Source organism: Elgaria multicarinata, chromosome 5, assembly GCF_023053635.1.
Source record: "Elgaria multicarinata webbii isolate HBS135686 ecotype San Diego chromosome 5, rElgMul1.1.pri, whole genome shotgun sequence".
NCBI lineage: Eukaryota > Metazoa > Chordata > Lepidosauria > Squamata > Anguidae > Elgaria > Elgaria multicarinata.
This window is the reverse complement of record NC_086175.1, coordinates 17,223,975-17,247,637: the sequence shown is the minus strand read 5'-3', so window position 1 is coordinate 17,247,637 and position 23,663 is coordinate 17,223,975.

Genomic DNA, 23,663 nt, shown 5'->3' with positions numbered 1-23,663 from the left:
TAATTTGGTGAGAGGGGCCTTTAGACATCCATCTGCATTACTTGTTCTTCCCGATATGTTTCCTAACTCTGAATATATCAGGGTATATGCCTTTTTGCATTTTAAACTCACTTAAAGCATAGCAATCACTTGCCACTCTCTGAGTGGTCATTTGAGGTACCACCCAGTCTGGAGGGCCCTGGACTTCGGTCCCAAGTTCCAGCCCTAACAACCCTGATTGTGGTCTGGAGCTGTTCGACATATAGGTGGCTGGTTGAGGATTGGACTCAATGACCTTTGGTTGTTTCGAATCTTATTACTCTAACTCTGGTTCTTTAACTAGCTCTTATTAGAACTGCTGGGATGCTGACATATAATATACAATTTACAAAAGATGTGGGGCATGGCTAGACCAGGGGGGTGGAGGGGGATGATCTCGCAATATGATGATCATGAGATCCTCCCCTCAGTCTACATGTGGAACACAATGTCCTGGGAGGAAGAGGACGTCGCGCCTGCCATTTTTTTCAGAAATGAACGCAGGAGTGCTCCAACGCAAAAGGTATTTTTTTAAAAAAAAAACAACCCCCCCTCTCCCCCACCCCACCCCACCACCAAATGACACAGAGCTCCTGAGGAGCTCCGTGCCCCATGCCAGGTTCCTGGCTCCTCGCGATTACTCGCGAGGACCTGGGACAAAACCAGGATGGCAGCCCACGCATCCCACAGTCTCAGGATCATCCTTAGACTGTGGGAAAAGTTGAGATAGAAGTGTAGGGCCATATCCCAGGGAAAGGGAGGGATCATCTCTCCCTGCTCCCGGGATCCCATGTACGTCATGTGGACACACAGGGATGATCCAGGGATGATATCCAGGATATCACCCCATCTAGCCATGCTCATAGATGACACTGTTTTTTGTCTTGGAACATCGAATTAATGAAAGGAATAAATGACAACAGTAAAGCAAGCTGTGGAAAAGGATAACACACCTAAAAGTTTCTACCACTGTTCTAAGTCCTTATTGCCCGTACAGTAAGAAAACCCATGAAGATGAGGAACAGCTATGTAGCCCTCCTGAAGTGTCAAAACAAAGCAGGGGTTTTAGGCATCTATTCAGTAAAAGGAATTGTTCTAACCCAAAAGAGAAGTTGTTCCCTGTTTGATCACAAATATTCCTTAACTTTCCCCTAAAAACCATGCAGGGGTCCAAAAATATAGACTTGCAGAGAGGTGGTTGTATCTTGACTCAATGAGCCACTCTCCCACTAAACTGTAAGCTCTCTCTCTCTCTCTCTCTTTCTCTCTCTCTCTCCCCCCCCCACCCTCAGCAATAATCATATCTTCTCACAGCCCTACATTCTCTGTGGGGTTAGACTGTAACAACATGAGACTCCTCTGTCATTTTCTCCTTTCCACAATGTATTTGTGTACTTGGTTTTCTAGATTCAGGTTCAGGACCCTGAAATGTAATTTGTCTATCCAGTATTGTTTGCTTGAGGTAATTCACCTATCCTTTTATTTGGTGATTTAATTTCTGTGTTTACCTGCATATCTGTCTGTTTTTATCAGCAAGCACCATTCTCCTGGAATGTAACTCAGCCCTGGAGCATGAAATGTGTTGTCAATAGCAGTAGAACAATTTAGCACTTCAGAATATCTTCACAGCCTCTGTGGGAGAAGCTCATGCGAAGCAGAAGCTGATGTTCCTCAGCAAGAGAAAGCCAAGAGTCAGGGTTGAGTAAGAGGATAACTACAAGTTCTGCATATACCTTAACTGTCTCCTCCACTCCACTCCATGACCACCACCTCAAGGAACAGTGTTGTTGTTGTTGTTGTTTTAAAACATTCTCTCAAAATGCAGAGAGAAACAGAGAAGCAGAACAGACAGTGAGAATAAATTATGCATCCGAGCTCCTAAAACATAAGCAGGCTTCAAAGGAACTTGAAAGATGAGGAGGCAGAGGTGTGTGGGTTTTTTTAAAAAAAATCTCTATCAGCCTGTTTTCCAGTTAATGGTCAGATCAACATGCTCACTACTCTCTCTCCACTTCAGAACAGAATGATATCAGCAGGTCTTCACTAGTCTCTTCCGTCAGGCCTACCCAGATGAATTTTAAACCTAAGAATTTTAAGATGCTGTGATAGTTATTTTAATATCGTATTAAAATAACTGCTCTTTTATATGCATAAAATATATGCTCTTTTAACTAATTTTATGCATTATATTTTATTTAGTGTTGTTCCCTGCCTCGATCTACAGGGAGAGGTGGATTATTCTTCTTATTATAGCACCTGTATGTTGGAATGCCCTGCTTGATAAAGAGAGGAGATCTTTGTAAGTCTTCGGATTTCATAAAGGGTGCAAAAATGTTCTTATTTTAATTTGTTTTTAGCTGTTTTGGTGACGAGGTTAAGTTTGTAGGCGTGGGGAGTTACCTTTAAAAATAATTCATTTCAATGTTTCCAGTTTATGATTTAAGAGTGCTTTCAGTACATGTGCTGGTCATTATTAACCAGTTTGAGCTTTGTAAAAAAGTGGACTATAAATGTTTAAATAAAATAAAAGTATAATTACACCAACTGTTAGGAGATGTGGTCCACAACTTATTTTAGTAGAAAAATAGGAGCCAGAATTTACATCCCAGAACATTTAAATGGTGGGGGTTATCCTCTAAAATGTGGGGTTGCCAGGTTGGACTTAAAATCCAAATTCACACGTCTGTAGGGTACTCGTACATTGAAGAAGTCGTGGGTCCATGTGACTGGTGCAGTGGTGCATCCCCAGATGTCACTTGGCTGGACAAGCACCACCCCTGCAAAGCCTAGACACCAGGGGTGGGACTAGTCCAAGCACATGACACCAGGAGCAGGGGCTGCAGCATGGCACCACTTCTTCAATGTCTGAGGCCACAGCTAGACCTAAGGTTTATCCTGGGATCATCCAGGGTTCAGCCCTGCCTGAGCACTGGATCCCCTGTGTGTCACCTAGATGAACAGGTTTGACCCCTGGATGATCCAGGGATAAACCTTAGGTCTAGCTATGGCCTGAGTCTCTTACATGCGAAGATGTCAATAGGGTTAGAGCCAGAACAACAGGGTTGTTATGAATGTGGGTGGAAACAGCATGTATGCCAGTCTGTGCTCTTTGGAGGAAGCATGGATGCAAAAACAATTAAAAATACTGACAATAAATAATAAGATTATACTTATGCTGCAGGTAGGGTGGCCTCTGTTCATTTTATGCAATTTATGCCAGTATTTAGACTGACGTGCTTTCTTTCATAATATGCATTTCCATCTTAAATCAATTAGGCCTTGTTTCAGTCATTCTTTCAAGGTGAGGCTGCATACAGTTGAAATGAAATGCCCCGGTTTGAAATGAAATGACCCTGATGAAAAGGAGGGGGGCATTTTGACAATTTTGGGGTGGTTCTGAATGTATTGCCAGTAGTATGGGAGTCCTTCTGACAGCTGGTAGCTGCTATTTCCCCCATAGAATACCCCTCCAATCAACACTACATCTTCACACAATATCCTCACTTGCATCCAGTTTGCAAGACTGGGAGTTGTACACGCATCCCTCCTGTATGATGCTAGCTTCTCTAGGAAGGAAACACAGGCTAACTCAAACCCCTGTCTAAACTAAACTATTCAACTAAAGTTAAATCATTGCCCTGTTTAGTTTATAAACAGCAAAGAGTGAGGCCAATGTTGTTGGTAGAAAGAGAGAGAGAGAGAAGGAAATCTTTTGTTCTAAACTGAGTTAGTTCTAAGGAAAAAAAGCTTCTTGAAACCCGAAGAACAAAATCTGTGAGCCTGTTCAGACAACACACTAAGCCATGGGTAGGCTGCTAACCCTTTTGCAACACATGGTTAGTGAACATGTTTAAACTGTGGTTATTTAGCCACCATGGTTAGGAAAGGTTCACATGACACACACAGGCCTTAGCTAGACCTAAGGTTTATCCCGGGATCATCCCGGGGTTGTCCCTGTCTGCTCCCGGGATATCCTGTGTGTCTTTTACATGAACAGGGATGACCCTGGGATGATCCTGGGATAAACCTTAGGTCTAGCTGAGGCCTAAGTCATGATTCACACACGGCATGCTAAAACAAGATGTTTTGCTCAAAATGCTTAACCACCATGGCTTAGCATGTCATCTGAACAGGGGCTAGGTAATATGTTGTCTTTCTATCTTTTTCTCAAGTAGGGGTCAACTCAGAAATTTCCCTTACTGTAGCACCTCTGCCATACACTGGATTGTGTTGACTTATAAACTCATACCCCATAGAATCAAGTTAGCAGGGGAACTCATGCTCATCTTTACCCATATTGTTTAAGGATGCTGTCTTTTGTTTGCAATTCTGCATTGCTTCCTTTTAAAGATTGTGGGCTAATAGTGACCATGGGGACCTATCAGTGAAACAGCAGATGTGTGCTTGAGTCATAGTATTTCCAACTCTCAACATTCATGGTGGTTACTGCCAACAACAGTCTCCAAGCAGAATACTGGCAGGTATATATATCCACGAAGTAGCAGTTGCTGGTTGATTTAACATCAACATTATACAGTCATTAAAAAAGCATCTATTTAAAGTATTGTGGTAAAAGAAGAGAATAGGAGAAAAGAAGATAAAAAATACATTACGAATTGTATAGGCTCACTGTCACCAGGGGAGGCAGACAGAAGCAGTTTTCTGAGAATCCATCTTGATGCATTTCTCTGGAATTTCCCTTTTCTTGTATATTTTCTCCAAAGCTACATGGAATTGTGCAAGTGTCACATATATCATTTGGGCAATGCCAGTGACACCATTGCCCATTAGCTACACAGCCATTGGATTACAGTTTTGTGTACAATTTAAAATATTTATTTTACGATTCCCTAGTTCTTCAGAGGCTGAGCATTTCCATACCGCAACCCTCAAATACAGTCATTTTTTTCTCTTTAATTATTTTATTTCTGTATGGTCCCTCCATTAATATTGGAACATATGTATCCCAGATTTGTCTCTATCCCATGTTTAGAAAAAAAAGGAAATTTGACACTGAAATGCCAGTTAAAGGGAAATTTAAAGTTGTTGGATTAGTATTATCATTTTTACCCCACTCTTCAATTGAAAATGGCTTCCAGCATGGCTTACAAATATGAATAATAAGAAAGAACCTGCCCTTGTGTTTACAATCTAAAAGACATAACACAAAAGAGGGGGAGAGATTTGGAAGGAGTGGGGGGAAGAAAACTTATGATTCGCTATAGAGCTCTTATCACTGTTATTTCTGGCAAGGAGGGACAAAGCTGCTCCTTCTTTTCATGATGTGATGTTCTTCCTGGAAGGCTGGGGAAGTTCAGAGTCCTGGCTGATGGGTTCCTCCTCAGATAAAATTGCTGAGGCATTCTAAGGGAAGACATTAGAGTTTCAACAAGATGACCATAATTTGTTTGGGGCTCTGGCGGCATACTTGGTAGCTGCCAGACTGCAGATAAAGCAACAACTGAAAAGAAATGGGGGGTTTCTCCTCAAGTTGAACATATAAGGAATTCTGGGGAAAATAAACTAGTATTCATAAGAGCATGCAGAATGCTGTATGGATGGGGTATCACACAGCTAATGCTGAATCTAACACAATGCTAACAGTAATGTGTTGTATTATTATTATTATTATTATTATTTATTTATTTATTTATTTATATGGCACCATCAATGTACATGGTGCTGTACAGAGTAAAACAGTAAATAGCAAGACCCTGCCGCATAGGCTTACATTCTAATAAAATCATAATAAAACAAAAAGGAGGAGAAGAGAATGCAAACAGGCACAGGGTAGGGTAAACAGGCACTGGGTAGGGTACAACTAACAGTATAAAGTCAGAACAAAATCAAGTTTTAAAAGCTTTAGGAAAAAGAAAAGTTTTTAGCTGAGCTTTAAAAGCTGTGGTTGAACTTGTAGTTCTCAAATGTTCTGGAAGAGCGTTCCAGGCATAAGGGGCAGCAGAAGAAAATGGACGAAGCTGAGCAAGGGAAGTAGAGACCCTTGGGCAGGCGAGAAACATGGCATCAGAGGAGCGAAGAGCACGAGCAGGGCAATAGTGTGAGATGAGAGAGGAGAGATAGGAAGGAGCTAGACAGTGAAAAGCTTTGTAGGTCAACAGGAGAAGTTTATATTGGATTCTGAAGTGAATTGGAAGCCGATGAAGAGATTTCAGAAGTGGAGTTACATGGTCAGAGCGGCAAGCCAAGAAGATGATCTTAGCAGCAGAGTGGTGAACAGAAACCAACGGACTGATGTGAGAAGAAGGAAGGCCAGAGAGAAGAAGGTTGCAGTAGTCCAACCGAGAAATAACCAATGCATGAACAAGAGTCTTGGCAGAAGAGACAGACAAAAATGATCGAATCCTGGCAATATTATACAGGAAAAAACGACAGGATTTAGCTACTGTCTCAATATGAGGAATAAAGGAGAGCGAGGAATCAAATATAAAGCCAAGACTACGAGCTTCCTTGACTGGAGTAAGTGTAACATTATTGACAGTAAGAGAGAATGAGAGATGAGGAGAAGGTTTAGGAGGAAAAACAAGCAATTCAGTCTTTGCCATATTAAGTTTCAAACGACGATGAAGCAACCAAGCTGAAATATCTGAAAGACTTGCCGAGATACGATCGTGAACATCAGGAGAAAGATCCGGAGATATTTATTTATTTATTTATTTATTTATTTATTACATTTCTATACCGCCCAATAGCCGGAGCTCTCTGGGCGGTTCACAAAAATGAAAGATGAAAGATGAAAGATATAATTGTGTATCATCGGCATACAGATGACATTGGAGGCCATGAGATTGAATAAGATTACCCAAGGGCAACATGTATAAAGAAAACAACAACGGACCAAGCACCGAGCCTTGCGGAACCCCTACTGAAAGGGGAAAAGAAGAAGACGAGCTGCCATTAGCCAACACGCTGAAAGAGCGACCCGCTAGATAGGAGGCAAACCAGTTATAGACAGAGCCACAAAATCCAAGGTCATGAAGGGAATCTAAAAGAAGATCATGATCAACCATGTCAAAGGCTGCAGTTAGATCAAGGAGAATAAGAACGGAATAATTGCCTTTAGACTTGGCAGTAAGAAGATCATTGGTGATCTTGGTAAGGGCTGTTTCAGTGGAATGCAAAGGACGGAATCCAGATTGAAAAGGATCCAGAGCAGAGTTACTAGAAAGAAAGTCAAGACAACGAGAGTAGACCACACGCTCCAGGATCTTTGAAACAAACGGCAACAAAGAGACAGGTCGGTAGTTAGACAGAGATAGCCTATCAAGAGTAGGTTTCTTGAGAATAGGAGAGACTGTAGCATGTTTAAAAGCAGAAGGAAATGAACCAGAGGACAAAGAAAAATTAATAATATGAAGCAAGGAAAGGAGGATTGCAGGGATAAGATTAATAAAGACCCGAGAAGGAATTGGATCACGAGAACAAGTGGAAGGCTTCGAAGAGCGCAGTATTGTAGACAGTTCATCAGCTGAGACCGAAGGAAATGCAGAGAAATTTGCAGGAGGAACTGACAGATGAGGAACGGGAACTGGCAAGATCAGAGCGAATAGTTTGGATTTTAACATTGAAAAAAGAGGCAAAGTTATTAGCAGACAGAGAGGCGGGACGTGAAGGAGGAGGATTATGAGTAATATTGAAAGAAACTAGGTGATGATCTGACAACGGAAAGTGAGCAGTAGAAAAGTCCAAAACAGAGCAATTCCGAGTGAGAACAAGATCCAGACAGTGTCCAAGGGAATGTCTGGGTATATCAGACCAAAGCTTAAGATCATAAGAGGAAGATAGTGAGTGAAATCGTAGAGCTGCAGCGTCTTGAGGGTCATCCACATGAATATTGAAATCACCCAAAATAAGAGTAGGACAGTTATCAGAGAGGAAAAAGGACAGCCACGAATCAAAATCAGAGATAAATTTTGAGGATGAGCCTGGGGGGCGATACAGAACTGCAATCCGCAGTCGCAATGGAGCAAAAAGCCTCACCACATGTACCTCAAAGGAGGAAAAACAATGTGAAGGTGGAATGCAGAGAGGCTGGAACTGGCACAAACTAGATAATAAAAGACCCACACCACCACACCGACCCTCTGGGCGACTAGTGTGAGAGAAAGAGAGTCCTCCAAGAGAGAAGGCAGCAGAGATGGCGGTATCATGTGCAGGAAGCCAGGTTTCAGTAAGAGCAAGGAGGTGGAGAGACCTAGAGATAAACAAGTCCTGAATGACAGGGGCCTTAGAAGCAACAGAGCGACAGTTCCATAAGGAACACAAAAAAGGCAGCTGAGAAGAGGGGAGACACCGAATAGGAACTAAGTTAGGAGAGACGAAATTGGAACGAGCCATAAGGAACAGATATGAGGAGAAAAGAATTGAGAGGAGAAAATGAGAAGATTGTGTCCTGAATCAGAAAGTAGCAGCGACTGGACCGCGGCTGGGGATTTCCTCCGGAGTAGAAGTTCCGTTTGACCGGCTTCGCGCCCATGGCAGAGAGCCTCAGGCCGAGAGCCTCCAGCAAACTGGAGGCTGAAAAACCTAAAAGAGGCGGAGCAGATGCTGAAATTCAAACAGACCAATCAATGTTGCTCAACAGCTTCTCTGCTGAGCTTAATATTGCATGTATTACTGCATTTATATCCTGCTTTTTTTCCTACAAGGAACCGAAGGCAGCGTACATAATCCTCCTCCTCTCCATTTTTTCCTCACAACAACAACCCTGTGAGGTGGGTTGGGCTGAGAGTCTGTGACTGGTCCTAAGTCACCCAGTGGGTTTCCATGGCCGAGTGAGGACTAGAACCTGGATCTCCCGACTCCCAGTCTGACACTTTAGCCACTACATCACACTGGTTCTCATATCACCACATTGGCTCTCACAATAATATTTGATGTCGCGTCACCCTGTCCCAATAATCTAAGGCAGGGACTGGAATGTGTGGCCCTCCATATTGGACTGTAACTCCCATTATCCTTCACCATTGGCTTTTCCGGCTAGTGCTGATTGGAATTGCAGTCCAGAGAGCTTCGGCTATTGGGCAGTATAAAAATGTAATAAATAAAATAAATAAAATAAAATAAAGCACCTGGAGGGCCACACATTCCCCTCTGCTGATCCAGGAGGTCTTCCCTTTTGTGATGCTTTGTGCCTCCTTATGCAGGATGTGAAGTTAAGGCTTGCGGGCCTTAGCTCACAGATTCTCTGCTGTATGGTGCTTGGTTGAAAACTGTACGGCCTTAACTTGTTTGGTAAATTGTAGCTTCTTTGTTTATTGAATATTACAGAACGACACTTACATTTTTCTGTGAAGTTGGGTTTAAATCATATTGGAAAATCTGCCAAGTATATAGTGTATTAATGACAGGGGACATTGGTAATAACTTATAGTGAATGACTCCATCTGCCAGGGCCAAAGACTGCTCTCTCTGTGAAGTGCCTGAATTGAAACATATCACAGAAGGTACCTTTGGCTGCCACCACACTCAGCAAGGAGTGGTGGGTTTTTGCTGTGTCTGCCCCATCCAAGAAGGCTATCACAGGAGGCAAGAGTGGGCACCATCTTATGCATGTTAGACAGAAAAAAGTCCTACACCTCCCAGCATTCCCCGGACAGCATGGTGTTGTTGGAAATCCTGGGAGTTGTAGAATGTTTCTGCTGTCTAAACATGCATAGGATTGCTCCCTTACTAGATGGTCTGTATGGTTGTGTGTGTGTGTGTGTGTGGGTGGTGATTGCAGGAATAAACGATGGTTCTAATCAACATAGCAAATTACAACACAGTTCTAATTCATGGACAACCCAGGACAATTTGTATAGTCTGAAATGGCACTGATCAGGTGTTTGGTGAATCAGCCCAGCTAACCCACCCATCAAGTCCTGTGACTTTGAAAAAGGCTTCATGTGCACAAACCTTTCTGTTGGACTAAGGAGAAAAACTCCTTGCAGTATCCATTGCTTCTACACATACGTACAGCCTCCATCTAGATTTCGATAACTGGATTGGTTTCAGCCTTAACATAAATGCCTAGCCGAAACAATCCCAATGTCAATGCACAACATAGTACCAGGACACCCAAGGTAATTCTGTTCTTGGACAGATGTGTGTCTGAATGACATGCTAAAAAGGAAATCCTTAAAAATATAAGAATGGGAACAAGAGGAAGACAAAAGAAAATGCATCGTTCTCTTCCACTTGTGGCCTTCCAGATCATTTGTGTGCCTACTAAAAGCCCATGCACTCTAGCCAGCATAACCAATGATGGGGGATGATGGGAGTTGTAACTCAAAATATCTGGAGGAGCACACATCCCCCACCAAGCCAAAAAACATCTGGAGGGTCACAAGTTGCCCATCTAAACAACTGAGGCTGTTGCTAGTCCTATCTGGTGATCTGTGTGGGAGGAGGGCTGAGCCTGCGCTACAAGTAGTGTGGGCCTTCACCCCAGTCTACACATCAGACGCTACGGGGTACAGGAAAGCCCTGTCGCGTCCGCCATTTTTTTTACTTAAAGGGCTGGGTGTGCAGGAGCACACCAATGACAAAGGTAAGGTTTTGTTTTGTTTTTTAAAAAAGGATTCCCCACTCCCCCCGCCCCTGATTCTCCCAATCTCCAATTTCCCCACCACGATCTCCAATATCCCCCCACGATCTCCGCTTTCCCCCCCGATCTCCCCACCCCCGATCTCTCCCCCTGCCCTCGTGGGCCAAGTGCTCCTGCGGAGCGCTGCGCCCCATCCACCACTTTTCCCAGCTACTCACAAGTGATTGCAGTAGCTGGGAAAAGTGGCAGACCCACGGTCTTGGGATCAGCCTGAGGCCGTGGGAAAGACCAGGCCACAAGTGGTTCCGGTTAGCCCAGGCCAAGGGAGGGTTGACCCCTGGCTGACCCCGGAATCCACTGTGCATCATCTGGACACACAGGGGTGAGCCCGGGTCTCACACTGGGCTAAACCCTGGTTTAGTAATGGCCTGAGAAATAACTCAATCATGATTGTCAGGAGACCATCCATATATGTCTGACAGTGCGATGATCACAAGCCCCAAATTAAACGTTCATAGGAGAAAACTCTTTTTTTCCCCACACCGACCTCCAAACCTAATTTTGCATAATACCAAAAAAAGAGGCCTCCTTGCTGATAAGCTCTTTGCGCAAACATATGTGTGTTTTAAATTAAATGCAGGATTCAAACTAATGACTTCACATTGTGCTTATTGGAAAAGCTGTTTGGCGAACAGGATATTAATTACTTCATTTTGAATGTATTCAAATATTTCAAAGATGATATTATGCTTCTGTTTCTTAACATTACACACTCTGACAGAACAGGCACATTCAAGGGCTGACTGTAGTCTTCTGTCTTTTCTATTAAATGTTCATTATGTTAGTCACCAAGTTCATTCTTCTCCAGCAGATTCTGTAATAAATTGCTATTGAAACCCTATCTGTTTCAGTATTTGTTAACAGAGACTAATTGTTACGACCCTTTGCAGCTCATGATGTTCTCAGTAGAATGGAGCATGTTTTCAGCCTAATGTGCAATTAATTCCTCATTCCAGTTTACATTCCTCATCCAAGACAGTCATTTTAAGCTTTATTGCTACGCCTGAAACAAGTAACTCTTGTTTCATTTACAGCACAACCCTATGCATGTTTACTCAGATGTATGCCTTGCTGTGTTTAATGGGGATTACTCCCACGTAAGTAGGGATGGGATTGCAGCCTCAGTCTCCCAATTTTAGTGATAGAATCGATGGCAGGTCACAGTGGCATAGTAGCAAAATTTGAGTGTAGGCACACGTCATGAGAGTCACCATGGTGACACCCTCGAGGAGAATCGGTTGTGTGTGTGTGTATATACACACACACACACACACACACACACACACTAAAAACCAGCAGTACATAGCATAATAAGCAATTTATTAGGATCAGCTCACGGTCACAGAACAGGCAGCTGGCAAAGGAACATCTAGTGGTTACCATCTATATATATTCAATAAACAAAAAAACTACAGTTTATAAAACAACGTTAAGGCCGTACACTTTTCCACCAAGCTCCAAAAAGCGGGGAAATTGGGAGTTAAGGCTCACCAGCCTTAACGCCACATCCTCCCTAAGGAGGCAGAAAGTACCAGTGAAATTCTCATTCTCCTAAAGCAGATAAACCATGAGGACAGGATGGAGAATAGGATATGCAGAGGTGACTGTGGGGTTGTGGAAAACTGATGACGAACAACTTAGAGCCACCTACTTCTTTTTTTGTTTAGAGCAGCCCTTCCCCAACCTGGTGCCCTCTAAAGGTGTTGGACTACAACTCCCATCATTGCAAGTCAGTATGTCCCATGGTAAGGGATGCTGGGACAGCAGGATGTGGAATGTAGGGCGGCGGCTCCAGGCAACCCCCCCTCCTGCCTGGCCCCTTACCTGGAGCCGCCGCTGCACAAACTGTGGGGACAGTGGTTCTAGGCAAGCCCCCCCGCACCCCACCACTTACCTTCTCCATCGTGGCCAGGCCCGGGATTGAATCGAGCCTCCAGGTCCACCCAGAAGCAAGGCTGCAGGTGCAGACTTGCTTCCAGGTTGACCAGGGCGCTCAATTCAAGCCCGGGCCCAGCAACGATGGAGCAGGTAAGTGGGGTGGGGTGGGGGCTTGCCTGGAGCCACTGCCACAGTGCATACAGCGGCAGTAGCGGGTCCAGGTAAGGGCCCAGGCAGGAGGGGTGTTCTTACCTGCTCCATCGTCACCGGGCCCAGGCTTGAATTGAGCTTCCAGGTGGACGAGGGTGCTCAGTTCAAGCCCGGGCCCAGCGACGATGGAGCAGGTAAGTGGGGTGAGGCTTACCTGGCAGCAAGGCCAGGCAGGAGGGGGGGTTTCTTACCTGCTCCATCGTGTAGTCCAAAACCTTTGGAGGTGCAGCCTTCCTTCTGGTTTGACCAGGGAACTGGCACCCAGCTGACACAGAGCAGGAAAGAACCACCCACCCCGGCCTGTCCCCTTACCTGGCTCCGCTGTCACTGCACAGAGTGCTGCGGCAGCAGATCTAGGCAAGCCCACCCACTGCCCACTACACTTACCTGCTCCATCAGTGCTGTGCCCAGGCTTGAACTGAGCGCCCTGGCCCAACCAGAACCAGGGCCGCACCTGCGGCCTTCCTTCCTGGTGGAGCCGGGGCCTCAATTCAAACCTGGGCCCAGCACTGACTGATTCAAGCCCGGGCCTGCCACAGAAGGTAACTGAAGTGGGGTGGGGGTTGCCTGGGCCCGCTGCCACCGTTTGTGTGGCGGCGGGCTCAGGCAGGACGGGGGGTTGGTCTACCTTCTCTGGCGGCAGTGGGCTTGGTAGCCTGGGCCCGCCAGAGTTGGTAACTGAAGTGGAGTGGGGGTTGCCTGTGCCAACCCCCGCCCCACTTCAGTTACCTTCTCCGGTGGACCCAGGCTACCGGGCCCACTGCTGCTGGAGAAGGTAGACCAACCCCCATCCCGCCTGAGCCCCACTTCAGTTAACTTCTCTGGCGGGCTCGGGCTACCGGGCCCACTGCTGCTGGAGAAAGTAGACCACCACCTCAGCCCGCCTCAGCCCGCCGCCGCACAAACTGCGGCAGCGGTGGGCCCAGGCAACCCCCCTCCCCACTTCACTTACCTTCTCCGTTGGTGGCGGGCCCGGGCCCATTTTAACCCGGGCTTGCCACCACTGGAGCAGGTAAGTGCTCCCCCGTCCCACCTGGGCTTGCCGCTGCCCCCCCGGCAGGCCCAGACAACCCCCCCACTTCACTTACCTTCTGTGGCAGCGGCGGGACCAGGCTACTGGGCCCGCCACTGCCAGAGAAGGTAGGGCCTCCCTGGCAGGCTCAGGCAACCCCCTCCCCACTTCACTTACCTTCTCCGTCAGTGGCGGGCCTGGGCTACTGGGCCCGCCACTGCCAGAGAAGGTAGGGCCTCCCTGGCAGGCCCAGGCAACCCCCTCCCCACTTTACTTACCGTCTCCGGCGGTAGCAGGCCCAGGTTTAAATTGAGTCCCTGGATCCACCCGGAAGCAAGGGCCCAATTTTTGGCCTTGCTTCCTGGTGGAGCCGGGGGCTCCATTTTAACCTGGGCCTGCTGCCGCCGGAGCAGGTAAGTGCCCCCCCAGTGGGCCCAGGCAACCCCCCAATTCACTTACCTTCTGTGGCAGCAGCGGGCCCGGGCTACCCTCTGGGGAATCTGAGGCACATGCGTTAGCTTATCAGATTCCCCATAGGGAAACATAGGAATTTAAAAAAAATAATAAAAAATTGATGAAATGGTATTTTGAAAAAAGAAAGGCCATTCTGTCAATGGGGAGGATAGGGCAATGCAATCCTACAACTGGATTGCATGGGGGGGCTCCCAATTTGCAGCTATTAGTGCGCAAAAAAAATAGTCGCCAACCCGGAAGCATTTCTGTGAAAGTTTGGAACAGAGATGCTTCCCCCCTTTTGTAATTTAAAGTGACATCCTGCCCTCAATATTCCATCAATCTTCTTGAAAAGCGCAGGGTATGTAAAACCAGCATTTCTTTCTGGCAGTACTCCGTTTCAGAAAGATTGATGAAATATTTTTCATTTTAAGATACTAGGTAGAGCCCCCCCCATAACTCCTTTTAACATGGTGGAATGCTCTTTTTATTGAGCATCCTTAACACAGGGAACGCGGCCGTGTTCCCTGTAATAAAAGCCCAGAGGCCTCCTCCAAGCCAACCAGTAAGAAAATCCACTGCCTCTGCTTTCTCTCCTATTTGCATGTTCTCTCCTATTTGCACTTATAGGCCAATCCACTGCCTCTGCATTCTCTCCTATTTGCAAGTTTAAAAATGCTGAGCTCACAGGGCCTTCTATGGAAGATCCAAGAAAAATAACTGCCATCTAGAAAAGTTCCAAGATAGAAGGCCAGAGGGCTCCTCCAAGCCACTTCTAGGTTTTGCCCTCTTTCGCCATCTAGGGACATCCCTCGGAACTGTGCCCTTCTATGGAAGTTCCAAGTTATTTATTTTATTATTTATTTATTTATTACATTTCTATACCGCCCAATAGCTGGAGCTCTCTGGGCGGTTCACAAAGAAAGATAACTGCCAGGAGCTTCCGGCCTAGCAGAGGGGCCAAAACCCACTAACCTCCTCACCAGACTGCTCCTCTACACCTGTTGTATGATGGGCTTTGTTGCTAGTTTTGAGATAAAATGTTTCCTCCCTGGTGCTGAGAAAAGAAACTCCTGAAAAAGCTCGAGCTGCTGCTCTTATGCTATTTGGGGATATGTTGTGTCCCTCTCTTTCCCTTTATCATGCAGATTGCAACACTTGGTGAAATTCCCTCTTTATCACAACAGTTAAAGCTGCAGGAGTCTTGCTCTCTTTTGTATCTGGTCACTCCAGTATAACTCATGCAGCTTTATCATCCCTGCCGATCAAGAAGTCCTGGCACTTTTTTCGGGTGAACCCTGGCTCCACTGCACAACTGCTAGGCAGCCAAAATGCACAGGGTCTCCAAAAATTATTATTAATTCTTTGAAGATAATTTCTGGTACAAATCCAAGTCAATGAATTTACCGTATTTCTTCGATTCTAAGACACACTTTTCCCCCCATATAAACATCTCTAAAAACGGGGTGCGTCTTAGGATCGCAGGTGCATTTATTATTTCTTAGAATCAAAGCTTTTTTTCTGTTGGTGGTATTGAAATTAGTGTGCGTCTTACAATCGATGGCATCTTAGAATCGAAGAACTACAGTAGTACTGTTTCTAACACTAAGAGATGTTGTGCTTTGTCCTAAAACATGGAGACATTTCACATTAAATAGGGATGGACAAATGTTCAGGCTTTGCTTTCTCATGGATTCATTCTTTGTTCAATCTCAAGTTTTTTTTCAGTCCTGAGTATGAAGAAATCTGCACACCTTGGTAAATTCTTAACAAAACCCAACCGAAATGAAATTCTCACCCATCCGTAATGGCCAAATTCAATACGTATAGATATTCACAGCATGGAGAAGGCCATGTTTTACCTGCCTGCCAAAGAGTTGTTCAAGGTGAAGACCCTGACTGAGAAAAAGAGGCGACAGTACTAATTCATCACTGACATGGCTGAATAGACAGGGATTCAGGCCCAGATGTTTAAGAGCTAACTACTTAAAGCCATGAACTACTTAGAGCCATTGAAGAATCTGTCAGGTTGGGTTTATTGCAGATTCGGTTGTATTAATCTCAATCTTTTCCCATCCCAAATATGAAGAAATTTGGAAATCTGGGGAAATTCTTAGCAAAAAAACACAAAACTGAATCAAAGTTTCCTCCCATCCCTGGGACTATATATTAAACACTTCCCATTCACAACCTTTTTGTCCAATGCAAGTGTGGACAAAATTAATACCTCATCTGGAGCCTCTAAAGAATGGAGACTCAAAGAACTCTTTGGTCAACAGGAATCACAGAACGTTTAAACAAAACATGATGCCTTTCTGTGGAGTTCCCACAAAAGTCCTTAAATCGGGGTAGCCTTGTTTGGTTCAGTGGCAAGTTTGTCCCCACCCCAGACCAAGCCTACAGGCCAGATGATGTCAAAGGGATAGGGACATGCTCCAAAGCCCTGCACCCTCCCTTGACATCATCAACATCACCCCTCCAACTTCCCCCTTTTTCCCCTTCCCACGCTGAGAGATGGATGGTGCTCAGCCTCCATTTGCAAAAGCCTGCAAGTGCCTCTGAGTCAAGTGCCTCTTTTCCACTCTGCTCACATCTTGAGCAGAGTGCCAGCAGGGCTTGAGTGGGGTTGGTGCAGAGGCACCCCATTCTTATAATCGCTCTGATTGGAAATAACAAAGGGATTCTCCATTATCATCTCTGATCAGAGGGGATTCCTCTCCCCATAGCTACAGGATGAGGAGGGGCTTGGGGACGGGGGAGGGAGAAGGGCCATTGAGGGTGCCCAGTACTCCAGCTTGCAGACTGGAGGTTGCCCTCCTCTGCCTTAAATAGTGGTTGTCTGGAGTGTTAGACTCCCGGGGAAGTAATGGGGGGGAAAGATATGGGCGGGAGGGTGGGGGGAGGGAGTTGGGCACTGGGGCGGGCGGGAGGGGTACGAAGGGGGGTTTATGTTGTTATGTTTATAAATTTGAATCTCACCACATAAGGGATCGGAAAGAATACCAAAGAATTAAGTACGGATAAGAAGATAAGAATCGCAATGCTCAGCGTCAAGGGTCTGGGGGAGTCGTGAAACAGAGGAGAATTGAATTGAACAATTGTTAAATAGAGATGGTTCTGATATAATTTTTCTGCAGGAAACGCATCAATGTAATGAGGAGACAAATATAATTCGCCTGAAATGGTCAGTTTATTATGAAAAGTCGTTGGGGACTTAAAAAAAAAAAATGGGGTGGCCATTTTGATTTCAAAGAGAAGTGGATTTATGTTGGAGAATATTAAAAAGGATGGGAATGGGAGATATCTCTTGATTAAAGGTCAAATTGAAGGTAAAATGTATACTTTGATTAATGTTTATGCACCAAATGGTAAACAAAGAATTTTATGAAGAGGTATTCAAAGAGATAGAAGAATTTAGAGAGGGATATGTTATTTTGGCCGGGGATTTTAATATGGTTATGGATAATAGAGTGGACAGGACAAACCCCTCTAAGGTAGAAAAGAGAAATAATGTTACTATTTTAAATAAAATAATTAAGGAAAAGGATTTTGTTGATTGTTGGAGAATTCTTAGAGGGGCCGATCCTGGGTTTACTTTCTATTCTCCAGTCCATCATACATATTCTAGGATAGATCATATTTTTGTCTCCAGAGAGTTTGTAACTAAGCTATGCAGAATGGAATTAGGGGTAATTAGAGTATCGGATCATGCATTGGTAAGTTTAGATTTTATAGTTAGTAAGGATTACAAAGAAGCGTTAAGGTGGAGATTGAATACCAAGATATTTAAGCATACTAAAGTGATTGAGAAAATGCAAGAGGAATTGTCAGAAACCTGGGAAATAAATGAAAAGGGAGGAACAAGGACGGCAGTGGTTTGGGATACCATGAAGGCTGTGATTAGGGGGTTTCGTATCAGGGAAGCGTGCAACTTAAAAAGACAACAGGAAGTAGTGCAGGCTAAATTAGAGAATGAGATAATAAAGTTGGAAAAGGAATATTGGCAAACTAAAAATAAACACAATTTAATAGAACTACAGGCAAAGAAAAAGGAACTAGAGAATATAAATTTAGAAGAAGTTCAGAGGAATTAAATTTACATGAAAAGAGAATATTTTCAAAATAGTAATAAGAATTCTAAAATACTTGCTAAGCTCACACAAAAGGAAAAAGCTAAAAACGGGATAGGATCAGTAAAAATAAGCAAGGTAATTATTGTCATATGATGAAGGACAAAATAAAAAAAAATTCAGGAATTTTTTGAAGATTTATATAAGGAAAAAGATACACAAAAGGAGAGGATGGAAGTGTATGTGGACAAGTACTTGAAGAAGGGATTAGAAAGAGAACATAAGGAATTAATGGATAAAATTATATTACAAAGTGAAATAGAGGAGGCTATAGACCAGCTGAAAGTGGCGAAATGAGTTAGAAATTTAAATTTTGGCACGCTGATAGGACTGGCTATACAATGTACCAGAAAAATCTAAAAACACAAAATTTTGGGTTTTAAGTATTTTTAAATAATTTAATAAAAATCAAGGCTTATCCTTACAACTCCCAGCATGCCTTGGGCAGAACTCCCAGCATGTCTTAGGTGGGAGGTCAGACTTAATGGCTTTTGGTGGTCATTGTGAGTGCATGAGCGGGTGGCCACTGCTTGCCTTTCACAACCCAAACTCCTAAGGTCAGTCTCAAGCAGTCAACCCAATTCCACATAAAAGGAACAACCCACATAAATGGGCTGTGTCCATTTGTGGTGCCTCCTCCCAACCGCCATGTATAGTTTTAAAATCATAACTAGACACAACTGTGTGTCTTTGAGGGGCCGAACTCTGTACATACTCAAAATGAAATAAATAAATAAATAAATAAAGGCACCCCATCCTGATATCACTGTTTTCTCAGGATCTGGGGAAGTGTGTGCATGCCCTTCACCCTTAAGAGGGAGGGAGGAAGTTGAAGCACTCTGTGCATGCCCAGAAAGAGGCCCAATGAAGGAGGGAAGTGCACAGGCCGGCCCCGGCCTTTCAGTACAGGCTCCTGATGCAGCACTTGATGGGTGAGAAGTGCAGGCTGAGGCAGTCCCGGCAGAGCTGGACATGTCCACTGATAGCTGCTTAAATCCCCTCTTCAGTGATGCTACTCCTGACACTCTATCGAGGAGCAGCACTGGCAACAAGAGGAGGGAAGCTCCTCTCAGAGAATGTGTGCATCTGTGGGATACCAAAGGCATGCTGGGAAGTGAAGTACTGGCATGTAGAGTTGCTGATTTTAAGTAAAGCATGGGTTAGCAAATCAGGTCACTATCAGCAAACTAGGGGCCTTGCTAGACCTACCTTAAAATCCTGGAGTGTGGAGGGGCCAGTCCGCACTAGAAGTAGCACGGGCTATCACTCCTATCCACACGTCAACGCGACGGGGTAACGGAAAGCCCCGTCGTGTCGGCCATTTTGTTTGGGAACTTAAAGGGGCCATGTGTGCAGGAGCGCTCCAACGATAAAGGTAGGTTGTTGTTGTTTTAAAAAAGGGTTCCCCACTCCCCCCTGCCCCTGATTTCCCCCCTGGCCGTGATCCCCCCGCCTCCCTGCCCGTGATCTCTGATTCCCCCCATCCCCCGGCTCCGTTTCCCCCCATCTCCCCCCCGCCCTGATGGCCGCAGCACTCCTGCGGAGCGCTGCGTGCCGCTTTTCCTGGCTACTCATGAGTAAATGCAGTAGCCAGGAAAAGCGGTGGAATGGCCTACACGCCCACGGTCCTGTTGGGTCTTTGATAAAATTCCTCTCCAAGCAAAGAGAGATTAGCAGAGTATACAGCGGTTTCTGGCAGATTTCAGAGAAAGGGAATACAGCCAGAAACATAAATGACAGCAACAGGAAGTTCTTCAGCAATACTTTACTGAGGCATAGACTTAGAGATCATATTTACAATATCATACAGTTATACTCACAGAACGTCATGGTCACACAGGAGAGTACAGATATGCTTCTACACAAGACTTATATACACAGCATTATCTGTCGCTATCAATTTACAACTTGATTGACAATCAATCACTCCTGTCAGGTCGTTAAATCAATTAAGCAATTATCTCTTTGACCTTTAGAGTGACTGATGCAATACCTCGCAATTCTTGCATCTAGCTGGGTTGGACAGAAAATACGGATATATAAAAATAAAAACCCGGACAGGTCCATGGGAAATACCGGGCCACAACCGGTGCCGGTTATCCCGGGCCAAGGGAGGGTTACCCCTGCCTGAGCCCAGGATCCCCTGTGTGTCATCTGGATGCACAGGGGCCGGCCTGGGACTCGCACTCAGCTATCCATCGTCTAGCAAGGCCCTAGGTCATTATCTCTCAATCCTAACTTAACTCCCAATGCCTGACCTCTCACTAACTGTTTTTGTTCTCCTTCTATCTTTCTCCAACCTTCACTAACCCCGCCCACCATCCCGTTCTATCCTCAGCTTATGCCTACATCTCCCAGCATGCCATGGGCAATTTAATTTGGTTAAAAGTTAACTCACAGGCGTAGCACCAGCCTACTACTTTAACATGATTACCTTGCAGACATATATCTTAGGGGGGACTGAGCAACACTGGGTATATCAGCTAGTAATATATAAAATACATATAAAACAGCTGCATAAACCATTCAAAACAACAAGACTAAAAATTATGAAGTAAAAATGAGCATCCATTCATTTAAAAGGAGACTGAAACATCCAGGTCCTTGATGGCTTAAAGCTTTGAGACTTTTTCCCAATGGATTTTTTTTTTCACTTTACCGATTGGCATAACATGTTTGTTGACTTTCATGAATGAGAAATGTTCTACTTGCAAAACTCCCTGAAATTTTTTCACTGTCGTAGCAACACCCTTTGGGCTTCCTTCAAAATTCCTTGGACATTTTGCTGAGGAAGAGACCCAAAATTCCCTTTGAATTTCACTTTAAGCAAAAGCCAGTGACGATCTAAGAGAACAATCCTATGGTCTGGTCAAATGGGAAATAAACCCATAAGATTGCACCCCACAAAAATTACATCAATCGAGGGGTATGTAGAATTCCCCCAAAATATTTCAGAAGTCTTATCTAATTGAAACATCGTACAGCATTTTTTTAAAAAAAGAAAAAAAATCCTGTGCAACAAAGAAATATTGATTGATAAAATAGAATTCACTGGTCTTTTTGGCTTCTCTCAAAATTCTTGAACTTTTTTATTCTGAGAAGGACTTTCCAAATATAAATGTTGCTGGAGGCCAAATCCAGTTGCAACTAAGTATGTGTAGAGCTCCCTTGAGAAATTTCATCGATGGTTTCAAATGCGTTTTTAGTTCCTTTGCAATTCCTCCAATGCTTCCTCTGAGGAAGAACCTACACATTTATTCTGAGCTTTGCATTCAGTGGAATTTCAGTAGAAACACTATCTGATTGCCTCATTCTCATCGAGGAATGCACCAGTAGAAACTGACATGGCTAACACCAAGCCCCTATTAGAGATGCAGCACTAACTATCTCATCTCCAACAGACAAAAAAGTATGAGTGTGCACCCAGCTTTGGTTCATTATGCATTAAGGGAACTAATAGTGACTTACTTCATAGGGCTGTTGGTTTGAGGATCAATGTTTGTGAAGTACTTTGCACACTGCAATCATTGGGGCTATTGTTAATAAGGCACGTGTGTGTGTGTGTGTGTGTGTGTGTGTGTGTGTGTGTGTGTGTATCACAACACAGACTCTTGTTTCTCCAGGAGTATCTTCCCACCTCTGTTATAACCTGAACATATTTCTTAATATAGCCATTCCTTTGAGAAATCTTTTTAATGTGAATTTAATTAAATCAGTAATCTCTTTTCTGCCTTCCTACTTAAGAGAAGGAGAGAGAGAGAGAGAGAGAGAGAGAGAGAGAGAGAGAGAGAGAGAGACAGAGATGTTATATTGAAGATTCAACATTTTCAAGAGCCCTAGTATTCCCCCGCCCCCTCCGAGGTCATTTCAGGAGAGGGAAAGCAAAAACTACTTTATGTAGGTTCCAGTTTTGAATGTTCCGTAGGTACTGCTGCAGATTAACAATTCAGTCCTATAAAACTAATCAAGAGTAAACTCCACTAAGTTCAATGAAACTTACTTCCAGGTAAGTGTGCAAAGGATTGTACCCTAAATTATTATTTATCCCATAGCTGCTCTTCCTATAGATATGGTTTGCATTTTCCATTTTCCTTGTTCTTTAATTTTGGCACTTCATCTGTTATTGAGTGTCATCATTTTTGGATGTGCCATTGGATTGGATAGAAATGGGAAGGTCAATTGCAACTAGTATTTGATAATCGTGTTGGGTCTTCATTTCCTCTTTGGCTATGTCTGCTCATATAAACATATAACTTAGGTGATAGAGATCAAGCTGGTGGAGAAAAAATGCTGTTAGCAGTACTCCTCCCCCCTCCCCATGCTTATAATCTGGTGGCTTTTCAAAATGGAGAGTGATGAATTACTATCAACTCAGGACAGTTTTTTTGATGTGTCCTCCTGTACACAGGAAGCTGGGCTGAGACCACCTGAACTCATTTCTCTCGGGATTCTATACAACTATAAAAAATGGTTTTGTTTTGGACTTGGTAGGCCCCAGAAATGAAAATGCCAGGATATCGAGGACAACACATCAATCTAATTTGCTACCTGGGCTCCCAATCGTATTCTTGCCCTAGCAAAAATTGCTGAACCACATGAGCCATGAAAACAGACACTCTCTAGTATTTAAGTCATGTTTTCTTTAAAAGTAACTGTTTAATCTTTCCCAAACAATTCCTTGAATCCAAATAATTATACTGGCATAGTAGCTAGAGATACAGAACATTAAGAAAGAGCCCAAATTAGGCATGGAATCCCACATTTTTGTAGATGGATCAGGGTGAAAAGTGGCACTCACTCAACTGACGACCTCAACTACAGCTCTGAGCAAGTGGCCACTCAAAATTCTCCACCCTATTTGTGGGTAGAGAAATTGGAGGGACAATTTCACCAAATTTCTCCAGGGGGAGGAGAAATTCTCCAACAATTTCTCACAGTTAGGCATCACCATTGGCAAGGGTTGTAGAACAGCTTTCTTTTTTTCCCCTTAAGGGTTTTGCGGGGGGGGGGGCACTACATCAGTTGTGTTGGCAGCCTGGTCCTCATTTTGCACCCTCCACAATTCCCCATATACCTACCATCATTCCAGGGCACTGAGGGAAGGGAAGGGAATGCACCCACCCCACCTCACCACACCCCCTCACACAAAGGTGAAGAAAATGTGGAAATTTTGAAAAGTGTCCTTTATTTTCTAGGAGGTAAGAAAAATCTCAGGAATTTCCTTAATGTTCCTTAAAGTTTTTGTCCCCATGAAAGTGATCTCCGTAGTCTAAACACATGAAACTGTGAATGTCTATATTTGAAAGGATGTCAGAAGAATTTGAGCTGTTCTAGGTTCCCCTGTTTGTGAGATTGA